The 13,371-nt window shown below is 42.6% G+C and overlaps 1 protein-coding gene across 4 annotated transcripts in view; it reads right to left on the bottom strand.

Moving 5' to 3' along the window:
* Nucleotides 1-12,816, bottom strand: part of SUN1 (Sad1 and UNC84 domain containing 1) — a 98,881-nt gene extending 86,065 nt beyond the window's left edge. For all 4 annotated transcript variants that reach the window (XM_089681833.1, XM_089681838.1, XM_089681855.1 and 1 more), the window contains exon 1: nt 12,619-12,816. The gene's annotated coding sequence lies outside the window, so the exon portion shown is untranslated. The remainder of the gene's footprint in view (nt 1-12,618) is intronic.
* Nucleotides 12,817-13,371: the final 555 nt, after the last annotated feature.

Raw genomic sequence — 13,371 nt, 5'->3', positions numbered from 1 at the left:
AACTGCACAACTAGAAAGCACTCTGCATGTCATTTCCTGGAGGAAATGTTAGGAGCCAGTCAACTTGAATAACCAAGGCCTGCAATCAATTTGAAGCCTGCCTTCTCTAGTCACGGTAAATTCAATTCTAAGGACAAACAGCCTTATTCCATAAAGGAACACTTACATATGAATTTACCCATCACGAAAGAATTATACAGTATCTAGGCTTGATTAGATCAGCTGACTTTTTTTTTTTCAAAAAACGTTGTTAGTTGCTCAACTGTCATGAGTGATTTTTTTTTTCAAAGGCTTACAAAAGGCAAACATGTTATACTGACCTACTCTGTGCAATGGTTTTGCAGAGGAACCTTGATCCTCCTTTTCTGGGGGTCCCTTGCTGGATAACTTGGCTCCACCTCTTCAGAGAGTGCCCTCCCCATTGGAAGCCGGGCACTTGTGTGGGCTTGATCCCATGCCAGGTTGCCTGCCTCTATAGACACAGACAGTGCGTCTTGGCCCCACACCAGGATAGGATTGACTGCAGCAGGAGCCAATGGCTCCCACTGCTATCAACCAGCCCTGTGAGGGAGCAGGAGGGGAGAGAGCAGGGAGAGAGGAGAGAAAAAAATCACCCACCTACTGAACGACAGACTGGATGTCGCTCCATTTCCTCAAATTGAACCTTTCCAAAACAGAGCTCCCGATTTTCCCCCCAGCCTGTGCCCCCCTCTCCATCACGACCAACAACGCCACCATCAGTCCAACCCCACAAGCCAAAGTCCTAGGTGTCACTCTAGACTCAATCCTGTCCTTCCAACCCCATGTCCAATCATTGGCAAACTCATGCAGGCTCCACCTCTGCAACATCTCCAAAATACATTCGTTCCTAACCCCAGACACTACTAAACAACTCGTTCACTCCCTTATCTCACGTCTGGACTACTGCAACTCCCTTCTCTCTGGCCTACCTCATCGCAGACTATCCCCGCTTCAGTGTATCCTGAACTCAGCGGCCAGACTCATCCACCTTACCAACCGCTCCGCTTCTGCCACCCCCCTCTAATTCCCTTTACTGGCTCCCGATTGCCCAACGCATTAAATTCAAACTACTAAATACAGACATACAAAGCCATTCATAATGCTGCCCCAAACTACCTCACCGACCTGATACCTAAATACCACCCAACCCGTAATAGTCGCTCCTCACAAGACCTCCTTTCTAGATCCCTGGTCTCCACCTCCCACGCCCGACTACAGGACTTCTCCAGGACTTCCCCCATCCTCTGGAACTCAGGACCCCAATCCATCAGACTGTCACCTACCCTCCTCACCTTTAGGTGAACCCTGAAAACCCATCTCATCAGGGAAGCCTTCCCCGCCCTCACCTAACAACCGATCTCCTCCACTCCTCCCACCACTCCATCCCCCACAGCCACCTGTACCACTATCCCCTCCCTCCTAGACTAAGCTCAAAAGAGCAGGGCCCTTGAATCCCTCGTTTTTTGTTTCGTTACTGTATGGTCTCATGTTCTGTCCCCCACTATAATGTACAGTGCTGAGCAAACCTTTTAGCGCTATATACTGTATAATAATAATAAAAATAATAATAATACAATAGATCTCAAATTACCCTACCTAACAAGCCACATGTGGTGGCAACACACAACTAGTGTCCAAATAGGAGACAGGCTTTAACAAGATGGCTGCGATTCCACAGAGGAAACCATTTTTTGCCAGTACTCAGACTTTGCTGTAAACCTCAGTTTACACAGATGAACCGCATACGAAGTTGCACAGGAATTACACAGCATTCACGTGATTTAGTGTGGTGCAACTTGAGCCCAATCATTTTGGATAGGCTCAACATTTCATTGCACCAACGATGTGCATGCACCAATATTGGAGCAGCACTGCAACCAGATCGCATGGTCATTTTGTCCCATGCGATCCAGTGCAGGCAAATGCAGTGCATTTGCGACCTGCATTTGGGGTGTTAAAATTGCACTGACACCTACTGCAGATCGCAAGGGCAGTGTAATCTGAATGTAGTGCTGGACATGTGCATCGATAGCCTAGGTTCACACTAGAATGTGGGGTGGGAAACCTGCAAAGTGTTGGTTCACACAAGAGATTTCTGATGTAATTTGAGTGGCAAAAGAATCACACAAGGGAAATCACATTTTCTTTTTTTCCCCAGTGGCGCCTGTTCACATCAATGCAACTGTGCAGTAGAATTATGGAAAAGTTTCCTGTGCTACTTTGTGTGATTTCAGTGTTTTAGCTCCATAAAATATGCTAACCACATCCAAAGTCACATCAAAGTCGCACTACATAAATCGTACTGAAAACTGTATCAAAAATGCATTGCAGTAGTGTGAACCAAGCCCAAGTTGGCACATGTACTGCACTCCCGACAGCAATACACATGCTACCTGAGATACCCTGAAGCAACAAGTAGCCAGACAAGTCAGAATCTAGAAAGAGCAGTGCACTACCATTAAAAACCTAGAACATGGCTATAGGAAAAGAGGTGCAATCTACAAGCGGTTTCAAAGAAATATCTATATACTGACAATGACTGCTCATATAGTACACATAGCCACTTGTAGCCTCCACATCAACATCAAAGCTACAAGATGGAATCAAATAAGAATTACTGGAACAAACCAAAATCAGGAATCCACAGAAACTACATGTGGCACTAAAGAACCAATCTCAAAGCAAAATAGTATCCTGTATGGTCGTAAATAAGTAATTAAAAGTGGTATTAAACTCCAAATTGTAACATACTGCAGCTTACCAATCATTAATTTTTCCGTGTTTTCACATGTTAATCTGCTTAGTAACATCTGAAGTAGAGCGCCCCCACTCTGGATGAATCATCAGCACAGGGCACAGCACATAGCAGCACTGTCAGGCTGGGGGCAAGAGTGTAGTGTTAAATTTACTAGCAGATTCAAATACACTAACAAATTGAAGCCAAACTCGAGCTCACATTTTATAATTGGTTACAGCAGGGTTTTATTTTTTTTAGGATAAAGGTTTTACATGAATAAAAGCTGATCACTATGGACATCACAGCTAAGAAATGGTAAACTGCAATATAATTCAGATTTTCTTTTTTTTTGGGGGGGGGGGGGGGGGGGGAGGGGTTACCACTTAAAGCATCCCATACTGCTAGAAGATTCCTTTTGATACATTCGCCTCAAGCTTACTCATCAACAGGTTGACACAATCAGAGGCTGGCCACAATGATGCATTTTACACAGATTTAAAAAGACAAGTCATGATTACAAAGTTGACATTACAAGGTACCTGCATTTATTATTTCAGGCATAAATATAGCACCGACAATTTACACAGCACTTTACATATCGTACATTCACATCAGTCCCTGCCCTCAAAGAGCTTATGATCTAAAGTCCCTATGTCATATGCATGCACACACATATTAGGGACAATTTAGACAGCAGCCAATTACCCACCTGTATGTCTTTGTAGTGTGGGAAAAAACAGATTTCCCAGAGGAAACCCACACAAGCACAGGGTGAACTAGCAAACCCCATGCAGTTCTGGTTTAGCTTCTGGGTTTGTAAGCTTCCAAGTCATGCAGGGTAAGCCGTCACAGACGTACCACACAAAGTACAGTCCATTTGGAGTTCTGACACAAACAAATCCTACTGTGCCCGAGTACATTTATGTAGGTTGCGGATGTATATGCACTGCAAGATGGGCCAGACATCCTGATTAGGTTTCAGGTTAACATTTACGTTCGGCACAGATTGTGTCAGGAAACAAGGAAGGCAATCCAGAGCATAGTCCATTCTCCCAGTAAAAAGGTTACTTTAATAAAAGGAATAAAGAGAGTCATGGACGGGTTTAAGCAGGTAAACATATAATCCATCATAAAATTATAACTACAGGATTGCCAATTACAAATGTACAAATATGTCTATTTGGCATAGGCTGGACAGCTCCGGCTTGTATTTTGGGTTGGAAGCTACCAGAAACCACCAACCTGAGCTCATGACAAGCCAGCAAGTGTCAGGTGACCTCCGATTTTCTGACATAAGAGTCAGGCTCAGGAAACGTAACGTTAGGGCAGCATAATATTGAAACATTATAGAAAATTATACTAAGGGCTTGTTAAAACCACATGCAGTGAGAAGCATTTTTAAAGTGAAGCACCACCCAAAAGCAAAAGTTCTTCTCTGCTCCTGTTTGGGCAATGGCACTTTTGGGGGAAGGGAGGAAGCAGATACCTGATTTTGACAGGTACCCGCACCCATTTCTGCTCCAACCGCCTACACAATCAGAAGTTCTCCCCCCCCCCCCCACTGCCCGCAGTCTTCTGGGACATGCAACAGGTCCCAGGGGACTGTGGGACCATTCAAAATGTGCAGCGCGGCTAGCAGCTGCAAAGTGGGCACCCCGCTGTGAAGCTGCAAGCTATCACAGCAGGGTATCCATAGTTGACATGCTGGTGCTGGGGGAAGAAACCGCTGAGTGCGTCACTGGATTGTGAGCAGGGCTGCAGTTAGAAACCAGGGTGCCCCATACAGCCAAGCTTACAAGCCCCCCTGAAATTTATTTATTTTTTTTAAAGTTTACTATGCTTCAGTTGAGTTAACACAGTGAATGATTGGTACAAATCAATCATTGTGTTCATTCAGGAATGAAAGGGGCTAGTAAATGTGACCCTTCCCCCACTCTCCATCCTGAAGGATCCTATTGTGTGCTTGCAGCGGCCGCTGGCAAGGAGAGAAGGGAAGCCAAAAGCACCGAGAGTGGAGGCACACAGGGGGACAATTACTGGAACAGATCCCCTGTATGGCTTTCTCTGCAGCAGCTGAAAGTCAGTGGGAGGGAGAGCTGAAGAAGCCAGCTTTCAGCTGCTGCACAGAGCCATACAGGGAATCTGCTCCAGTAATAGCCCCCACCCACCCCAAGCTGAACACCTTCCCTACCACATTCAATTCACCCAGCTGCCTGGGCCCTTCTGCTGGCTTGAGCCCCATACCAGAAGACAGGTGGTACCCCTTTATCAACAGCCCTGATCGTGGGACAGGTGAGTGGCTGTTTATTAAAGTCAACTGCTACAATTTTTGTAGCTGTTGACTTAAATTTTTTATACAGGAGACTGGAGCTTTAAAAAAAAACAGAAAAAAAAAATGTGCATGTCAGAGAGTCTACGTTATACCATTTCAGGGCTTTCCCAATTCTCTTGAATAACCAGACTTCAGCTACAAGATTAAATAAGGCTGGTTGACATGGGTTACTGCGGTTTGTATGCTGAACTTTGACTTGTTAAATGTGTTTGATAAAATTGAAGACTAGGTTCACACCTATGCATTTTTTGGGAACGCACAGCAGTCCATGTAACATGATTTCTTATGGGACACGCTCACATCTCCGCATTTTCACCCAGTGTGTTTTCTGGAAATGGTCAGGGACTTTTTTAAATGCAAAACGTTGCGTTTTTGCTTCTATAGACTTCAATAGAGACGCTGCAGAAAAGCATGTAGTGCGTTTCTGACACGTTTAAATCAGCCTAGCAACAAGGAAAAATTATTTTTTTTTTAAATGTATAAAAAAAATGCAGCAAAATATGTCAAAAATACAAAACACACTGCAAAACTGGATCAAAACACAAACTGCATAGGTGTGAACGCAGCCTAAATAAACACTACCATAAAGACATCTGGAAAAGGGCAGTAAACATAACCTAAGGCCTCTTGAACAAGTGAGCTCACCGAGTCGTTACCCCATCCTGCACGAGTGTGGAATTTTTAATTAAAAACTACTTGTCCAGGGACTAAATCTGGGTCCCAATCTACTTGTCCAGATAAAAAAAATATATATATATAAATTTTAAACCAAAACCGTATTTAAATCCAAGGTAAGAAAAAAAAAAAAAAAAAAAAAAAAAAGGGAAGGGAAGGGGCTTTATGGCAACGTTTAGTTTTTGTAACATTGCGATGTATATCTCCTCCTGCCTATCTCCTGCACTGCACCCAAGGACTAGCAAGGAGGAGAGAGACCCTCGGACACAGCAGAGTAAAGAGCTGATGACGTTGGCTCTGTCATGTGATCAGCTGTGTCCAATCACAGCTTATCGCATGTAAACAAGGAAATGCCGGTTATCGGCAGTCCTCTCCGCACGCTGACAGTGCGTGAGGAGAGCCGGAAACCGGCATTCCTCAGAGGGTACATCTACACTGATCATCAGGGCACTGATCAGTGTAGCCCCATCAGTGCCACCTGTCAGTGCCCATCAACGCACAATGCCACACAGTGCAGCCTAACAGTGTCCGTCAGTGCCGCCTAACAGAGCCATATATGAGTGCTGCCTGTCAATGCCCACAAGTGATACCTTTCAATGCCACCATCAGTGCCACCTAATTAGCCACATCAATGGAGAAAATCAAGGAGAAAATAGTGAATTACAAAATTTTATAACAGAAACGAAGAAAAAAAACCTTTTTTCTTCAAACTTTTCAGTCTTTTTTTAGTTTGTTTAGCAAAAAATAAAAAAACCCAGTGGTGATTAAATACCACCAAAAGAAAGCTCTGTCTCAAAAAAAAAAAAAAAAAAAGACAAAAAAACTTGTTTGGGTACAGTGTTACACACCCGTGCAATTGTCAAAGTGCGACAGCGCAGAAAGCTGAAAATTAGCCTGGGCAGGAAGGGGGTAAAAGTGCCTGGTAGGCAAGTGGTTAAAAAAAAATAATTTTAGGCTTGAAAAATTACAGAAAATACCCAAACATTATATATTTTCTGAGGGCAAAGACCCTGGAGAATAAAATAGTGGAAGTTCCAATTTTTTATGTCGCATAATATTACTGCAAAAGGTCTAGGAAACATAAAATGTCAGTAAAAAATACACTCAAAATTAATTTGAGGGCACAAAAAAAAAAAAAAAAAAAAAAAAAAAAAAAATAGATTACCTTTTTTTTTTGGTAAAATACAAAGATGAGGTTCCACTGAGTAAATAGCTATCCAACAAGTCAAACCTTAAAATTTGCATGCACTCGTGAATTGGTGACAAACTTCAGTACCTTATATTTTCTATAGGCGATGCTTTTAAAGCCCCTTATAGGTCATCAGTATAGTGTTACGGAAGAGGTCTTAGTAGGTGCTGGAATTATTGCACTCATTCTGGCATGAGCGGCGATATGCAACATGTGTATCGCAATCGAGGTTTTCAAGTGTAGGCACAGCACGGGCTTTTACTTTAGTATATGTGAGGGTGGGGGGGGTCCTCAAATTTTTTTTTTTTTTTTACAAAATTCCCCTATGTGATGATTCTTTAATGAGACATCCAGGGTCTAAAAGACTCTGCATGTCTCCCCCTGTACTCCCCTAAATGTAATGCAGTGTACATCACACTGCATTACAATCTGTGCACAGGGACCTGGAAGTGACATCATAACGTCACTTCTGAGTCAGGACAAGGAGAGGGGAGCAGACGTGTTCGCTCTCCTTCCCACCCTGTAGCCACCTGCGCACATTGAGCTAGTCCCGGGCTCGCAGATGAGCAATTGGAGCCTGGGTGGAGGTTCACACATGGGGCGGATGGAGTTTTTCACTGTAGTGGGCTCTATGAAAGCAAAATTGGGCGGCAACCCTGACAGGTGAAAGTAAGCAGCAGGGCTAAAGGTTGAAAGGCTACCTGCCCAATGCCCAGAACTACATGTCCCAGGCATCGGACAAAACAAAATTCAACATCCCTGGCAGCAGAAAAATGCTAAATGCAGCAAAAACATGGGTAAGCGCAGTATAGCATTTAGAACTTGGACGTTTATGCAACTGATAGGCCAGAGTATTTCCCACTAACATGGATAAAGGACCAAGCACTAAACGCGGCTAGCGTTTAAATGCATTTACACGTGTGTCACATTTAGTGGTTTTTGCCCAAAAAAGTTCCTCTCCTGAACGCAATTATTCAGAAGAGGAATGTTTAACTGCCCCTAAACTCTGGTAAAAGCCTATGTGTACATGGCCACAAGCTTTTATTGAGTTGAGTCCAGGGGCTTTGGCAAAAAAAAAAAAAAAAAAAAAAAACCCCAAAAAAAACCCAAAAGTTACTAAACGTGAGCAGCAGTGTACATGAGGCCTTAGACTATTGATTACAAAACATTAAAAAGTTATGCCATGCTTCCTTCCAGGTAGAAGCTTTCAGTGCCCAAAAGATGATATTTTCACTGAACAGGGAAATAATTTGTCAAGGCTTAGCCCAGACATCAAATCCAGCTACCACAGTAAAACAAAATCAGGGAGGCACTCATACAGCCTCTTTGGCTGGAACATGTATGTCTGCTCATAGGCAGGACCAAAAAGTTAAAAAAAAAAATAGTTGAAAAACAGGATAATCAGGACACAGATGAAAAACAAATTTCACCAATACCTAATAAGTGGAAACAAACTCCTCACTTACACCTGTAATTCGCACTACAATACAATGTTTAGCTGGTTGTTGGTCACTAGCGTTCCTTTTAGTAGAAAACACAGCAAGCAATTAAATCAAAATTATAGTCTATTGTAAAGTGACTTGAAGCTTCTTAAAAAGGCATGCAGAAGAAAGTGAGCTCAAATACATCAGAATGATATGCTGAGAGCCAAAAAGGCAAACAGCTCCCCCCTTCCCCCCAATTTTGGATAACCCATGCCAGTTTAATGGGTTAGATTTTAGAAGAGCCATAATATGAAAAAGATTTACATAACCACGTGCAGCACATATGATGTCCTGTATTTTTTTTTTTTTTTTTAAACCACAAGCCTACAGGGCACTTGTACCCCCTTCTTGCCCAGGCCAATTTCCAGCTTTCAGCGCTGTTGCACTTTGAATGACAATTGCACGGTCATACAACACTGTATCCATATGAAATTTTTATCTTTTTGTGACAGATAGAGCTTTATTTTGGTGGTATTTAATCACCTCTGGGTTTTTTATTTTTTCTTAAACCAAAAACCACTGAAAATTTTGAAAAACAAAAAATCAGTGTACATGCCCCCTCCACGGAATGCCGATTACCGGCTCTCCTCTCCTCTCAAGCGGTCAGCTTGACAGCTCAAAAGGAGAGAAATGCCGATAACCAATATTTTCCTGTTTACATGTGATCAGCTGTGATTGGACACAGCTGATCACATGACCGAGCCAACATCTTCGGCTCTTGCCGTGGATCGGTGATCCGCTGTGTCCGAGGGACACAGCGCACCGATCGCCCGCGCTCCAGGAGCTGTGCATGCATGGTTAGACTGACGTCCTCCCAGAACGAGTGAACCACCTTGTGTCCGTCATATTACTATATGGCAGGCGGGAGGTGGTTAATTTCACCTACGATTCACTGTGTTGTAAAAGCCAGCCGATTAGCCACTGGAATTGCTTTTACAGGCAAACATGGCCCCGACCCCCCCCCCCCCCCCCGCCTAACGGCACCCCTCTGTGCCCTCCCATGTGATCAGGGAGCAGGAGAAGCAATCTGGTGGTGGCCATAGAGCTGCCCATAGACATGGACAGGATGGTTCCGGGCCATCTATATGATCCTAGGAGGCTGGAAGTGACGTCAGCTCTGGCAAAACTAAAGACTGCCATTCTTTGCGGGAAAGCCTGAGATAAAATTAGATTTAAAAAAAAAAAAAATTGATTTCATGCTTTCCAGCAAAGAGGAGAGATGTGGAATCTTATAGACTGTAGATCTCTCTACAAAAAGAGGACTTGTCATGCCTTATTCCTATTACAAGACATGCTTAGAATTCTTGTAATAGGGGAAAAAAAAAAAAATAGTAATGAAAAAGAAATTAAAAAAGGATCAGTTCAAAAAAAATAAATGAATAAAAATTTTAAAAAGAAAAAAAATAAATAAATTTAGAGGCCCTGCCCCCTTGTGCTCGCACCCAGAAGTGAACGCATACATAGGCAGTGCCCGCATATGCAAACTGTTAGAAGCACATGTGTGGTATGCATAAAAATGTGTATTTTTTACATAAACAATTGTTTGCAAAAAACTGCTGCACAAATACAGTACGATGTCAAAAAAGTTGCAATGACTGCCATTTTATTCTCTAGGGTCTCTGCTAAAAATATATTGAGTCATTTTCTATCAAAAATACTGACATGTAGAAGTGAAATGCCAAAATTGTCCTGGCCTGGGTGGGAAGTAGTTTAATATAAAATGTATTTATGTATTGATTTTGCTACTTGATAGTTTGAGGGACATCTAAGGGCCCGTTCACACTAGGAACATCATGTGAAGCACAGGAATGCTGTGTGGTTCCTGTGAGATTCACATTTAGTTCTGCTCAATGCAATTTCAGTGCAAAATGAGTAGGACGAAACTGCACCGCACCAAAATTAGTGCATGCACTACTTTTTGGAATAGTGCTGTGACCAGATTGCATAGTACTTTTGAACCACGCGATCTGGTGCAGGCAAACGCACTGCGATCTGCGTTTGGGGTGTTAACTTTGTATTGACATCTGCAGCAGATTGCAAGGACACATTCTAACTTTACACAGTTATTCGAATGAAGTTTATTTTCCTAGTTCTGTGAAATTGTTTTTCCCCTTGAGCAGATTCTTTGAAACGGAGGCTCCTGGAAAGCCATTTACCTCCCAAGTTCCTTTTTTTTGCCATTTGCGTCTCCCAAGGGGGTGATTTGACTTCACTTCTTGTCCCACAGGCACAACAGCAAGTGAAAGTAATCCCTCCAAAATGGTCACCAGTGTCACTAGAACTAGCAACCCCACTGGAAGATTTCCCCTCTACTCCTGTTCTGGTGGCAACTCAAAATTTGGGATTTTGTTTTACTTTCATGCTCCATGATAAATGGAAAACAGAACATAAGAGGGTGAAGACCGCAATAAAACATGACAGGTGTTCTAATCCATCTCCACTCTATCCGAAAAAATATTTAAAAAAATTGCCGTTACATAGTTAGTCCGGCTGAAAAAAAAAAAAACAAAAACAAAAATCCATCCAGTTCAACCATAGAAAAAAATAAGTTATAATCCTATACCCACAGTTGATCCAGAGGAAGGCAAAAAAAAAAAAAAAATAAAAAAAAAAAAACCCCAGCAAAGCATGATCCAATTTGCTCCTGCTGGGAAAAAAAAAGTTCCTTCCTGATCCCCCGAGAGGCAATTGGATATTCGCTGGATCAACTTTACCTATGTTAGTATCCAGTTATATTCTGAGTATCTATGAAAGAATCCAGGCCTTTTTTGAAACAATCCACTGAGCTAACCAGAACCAACTCTCGAGGGAGTCTATTCCACATTTTCACAGCTCTCACTGTGAAGAAACCTTTCCGTGTTTGGAGATTACATTTCTTTTCCTCCAGACGTAAAGAGTGCCCCCTTGTCCTCTGTGATGACCTCAGGGTGAATAGCGCCTTTAGTTCTACTTTAAACTTTTCAAAAAGATAAAGATTTTACCTAAGGAAACCGAAAGCTTTGAATAACATCTTGCAAGTATCTGACCCATATACTGCTACGTAGCAAATGGCATCACACACGTGCCTCTCACACACATACAATTAAAACCCACCAGCTGCCAGAAACCATTTTAGCTATGGTGACTGACAAACTCCTCATGGTCAAGGCCGAGCCTCTTTCCTTTACAAGAGTAGCAAGTCTAATATTAAAAATTCTTACCCAAAACAACATGCCAACCCTGCAACACATTCTTACAAGCTCACACATAGAATCTGGCTTCCAAATACACGGACAAGATGCCTTGAAGAGGGTTAAATAAAGACTTACACAATTAGGACTGAAGACTTAGCATCACCATTCACTCCAAAAGGAGGATGACAGTAAAAGCAATTGCTCACAGCAGGGGTCTGTTCAATGGGCACTAGAATTCGTCTGCTGATCTAAGCCACAAGCATTCAGTGATCACACTGACATCTGCCTTGCGAGTTTACAGAGCAGAGCTGCAGCAAATGTTGCCATACAATGGACCACATGTGCTGGACACAAGGAGCTCTTTATAGGGCAGAAGCTACAACTGTCACTTTTAGACGGAGCTGCTGGTGTTAACCCCTCATGTATCACAGCACACCTGCAAGAATTAACCAAGTTGTCCCGCAGGAGGGCAAATACACAAACTGCGGAGCTTGTAAATCCAGGACTAAATATTTACGATTGAAGAGATTTATACACTTTACTCCCGTGTGTGACCTTTTCATTTAAAATCTGAAATACTGATAAGTCATTTCTTTTAAAAGCAAAAGGCGTCATTACCAAACATAAATCAGAACCTAACACTGTATATAAAAAAAAAAAAAAACCCCACACACCCACCCACCCACAATGTTACAAGTAGAATGCCCTATAGCTCAGAAACGGACTCAAAAACTGAATCAGATTGCCCCTGGATACACAAAATAACCGCACGAGGCTGGCACAACATACCATTCCTATTACTTTAAAAATGTCCAATGAATTTGCTACTCAGGCCTCCTATCTGGAGCTGCGCTGAAGCTTTCAGAGAGCAGAAGCTTTACAAAACATAATATAAGCAGCATAGCAACAATGAGAGATCATTCAACTATTTATAACTTGCTACGATCAGTGTGAAGAAACAGCACATGAAGCAGCACTGAAGGAGGACAGAAAGCACACAAGCAAACCTAGCTTTCCAGGTTCCTGAAGCCTCTGCGACACATGTTCTGGGGGAATGAAATCACACCGCTACATGCCGAGTCCCTGCACATCCAGCTGTGGTGGTGGGAAAAAGAGGAAGTTTGCAAGTTGACAGTATTTGCTATTCCACACTGCTGCAAGATCCCAAAATGGCTTCCCTATCTCAACAAAGCCTGAAGGATCAGCCTAATCTGATACTCCCACTCCACAGTTCAGCCTGTCCGTCTGAGCCACGCTTCAAACCGATTGGATGACTGCAATGCAAGGACAGCCCACAAGCCTAACTTAACCATTTACGTACCGTGCATAGTAGAAAGCAATGCCAGTCCTGTCTGCATGAATATCACTTGTTAATTGCAAGTACTTTGATTAAAGGGATTTGAAGAAACTGAATAGGAAATGACAGCCCTGCAGGACAGGAGCATTGCAATAGGTTTAGCTGATAAATACAAGTTACAGCTGATGGCTGCATTCTGGATTTAAAAGAACACAAAAATGCAAGATGAGAATTTGATGTTATGCTGTTCAGGAGCATAATAAATTGTGTTTACTAAAGAAATAAAATGAAAACGCAGCTAAGACTTTATTAACCACTTGCCTACCGGGCACTTATAACCCCTTCCTGTCCAGGCCGATTTTCAGCTTTCAGCGCTGTCGCACTTTGAATGACAATTGCGGGGTCATGCAACACTGTACCCATATGAAATATTTATCATTTTTTGAGACTGAGAGCTTTCTTT

The sequence above is a fragment of the Staurois parvus genome, unplaced genomic scaffold (assembly GCF_062004578.1).
Source record: "Staurois parvus isolate SC_StPar_1 unplaced genomic scaffold, SC_StPar_1.0 ptg000018l, whole genome shotgun sequence".
In the NCBI taxonomy this organism is placed as follows: Eukaryota; Metazoa; Chordata; class Amphibia; order Anura; family Ranidae; genus Staurois; species Staurois parvus.
This window is presented reverse-complemented; position numbering and strand designations above follow the sequence as displayed.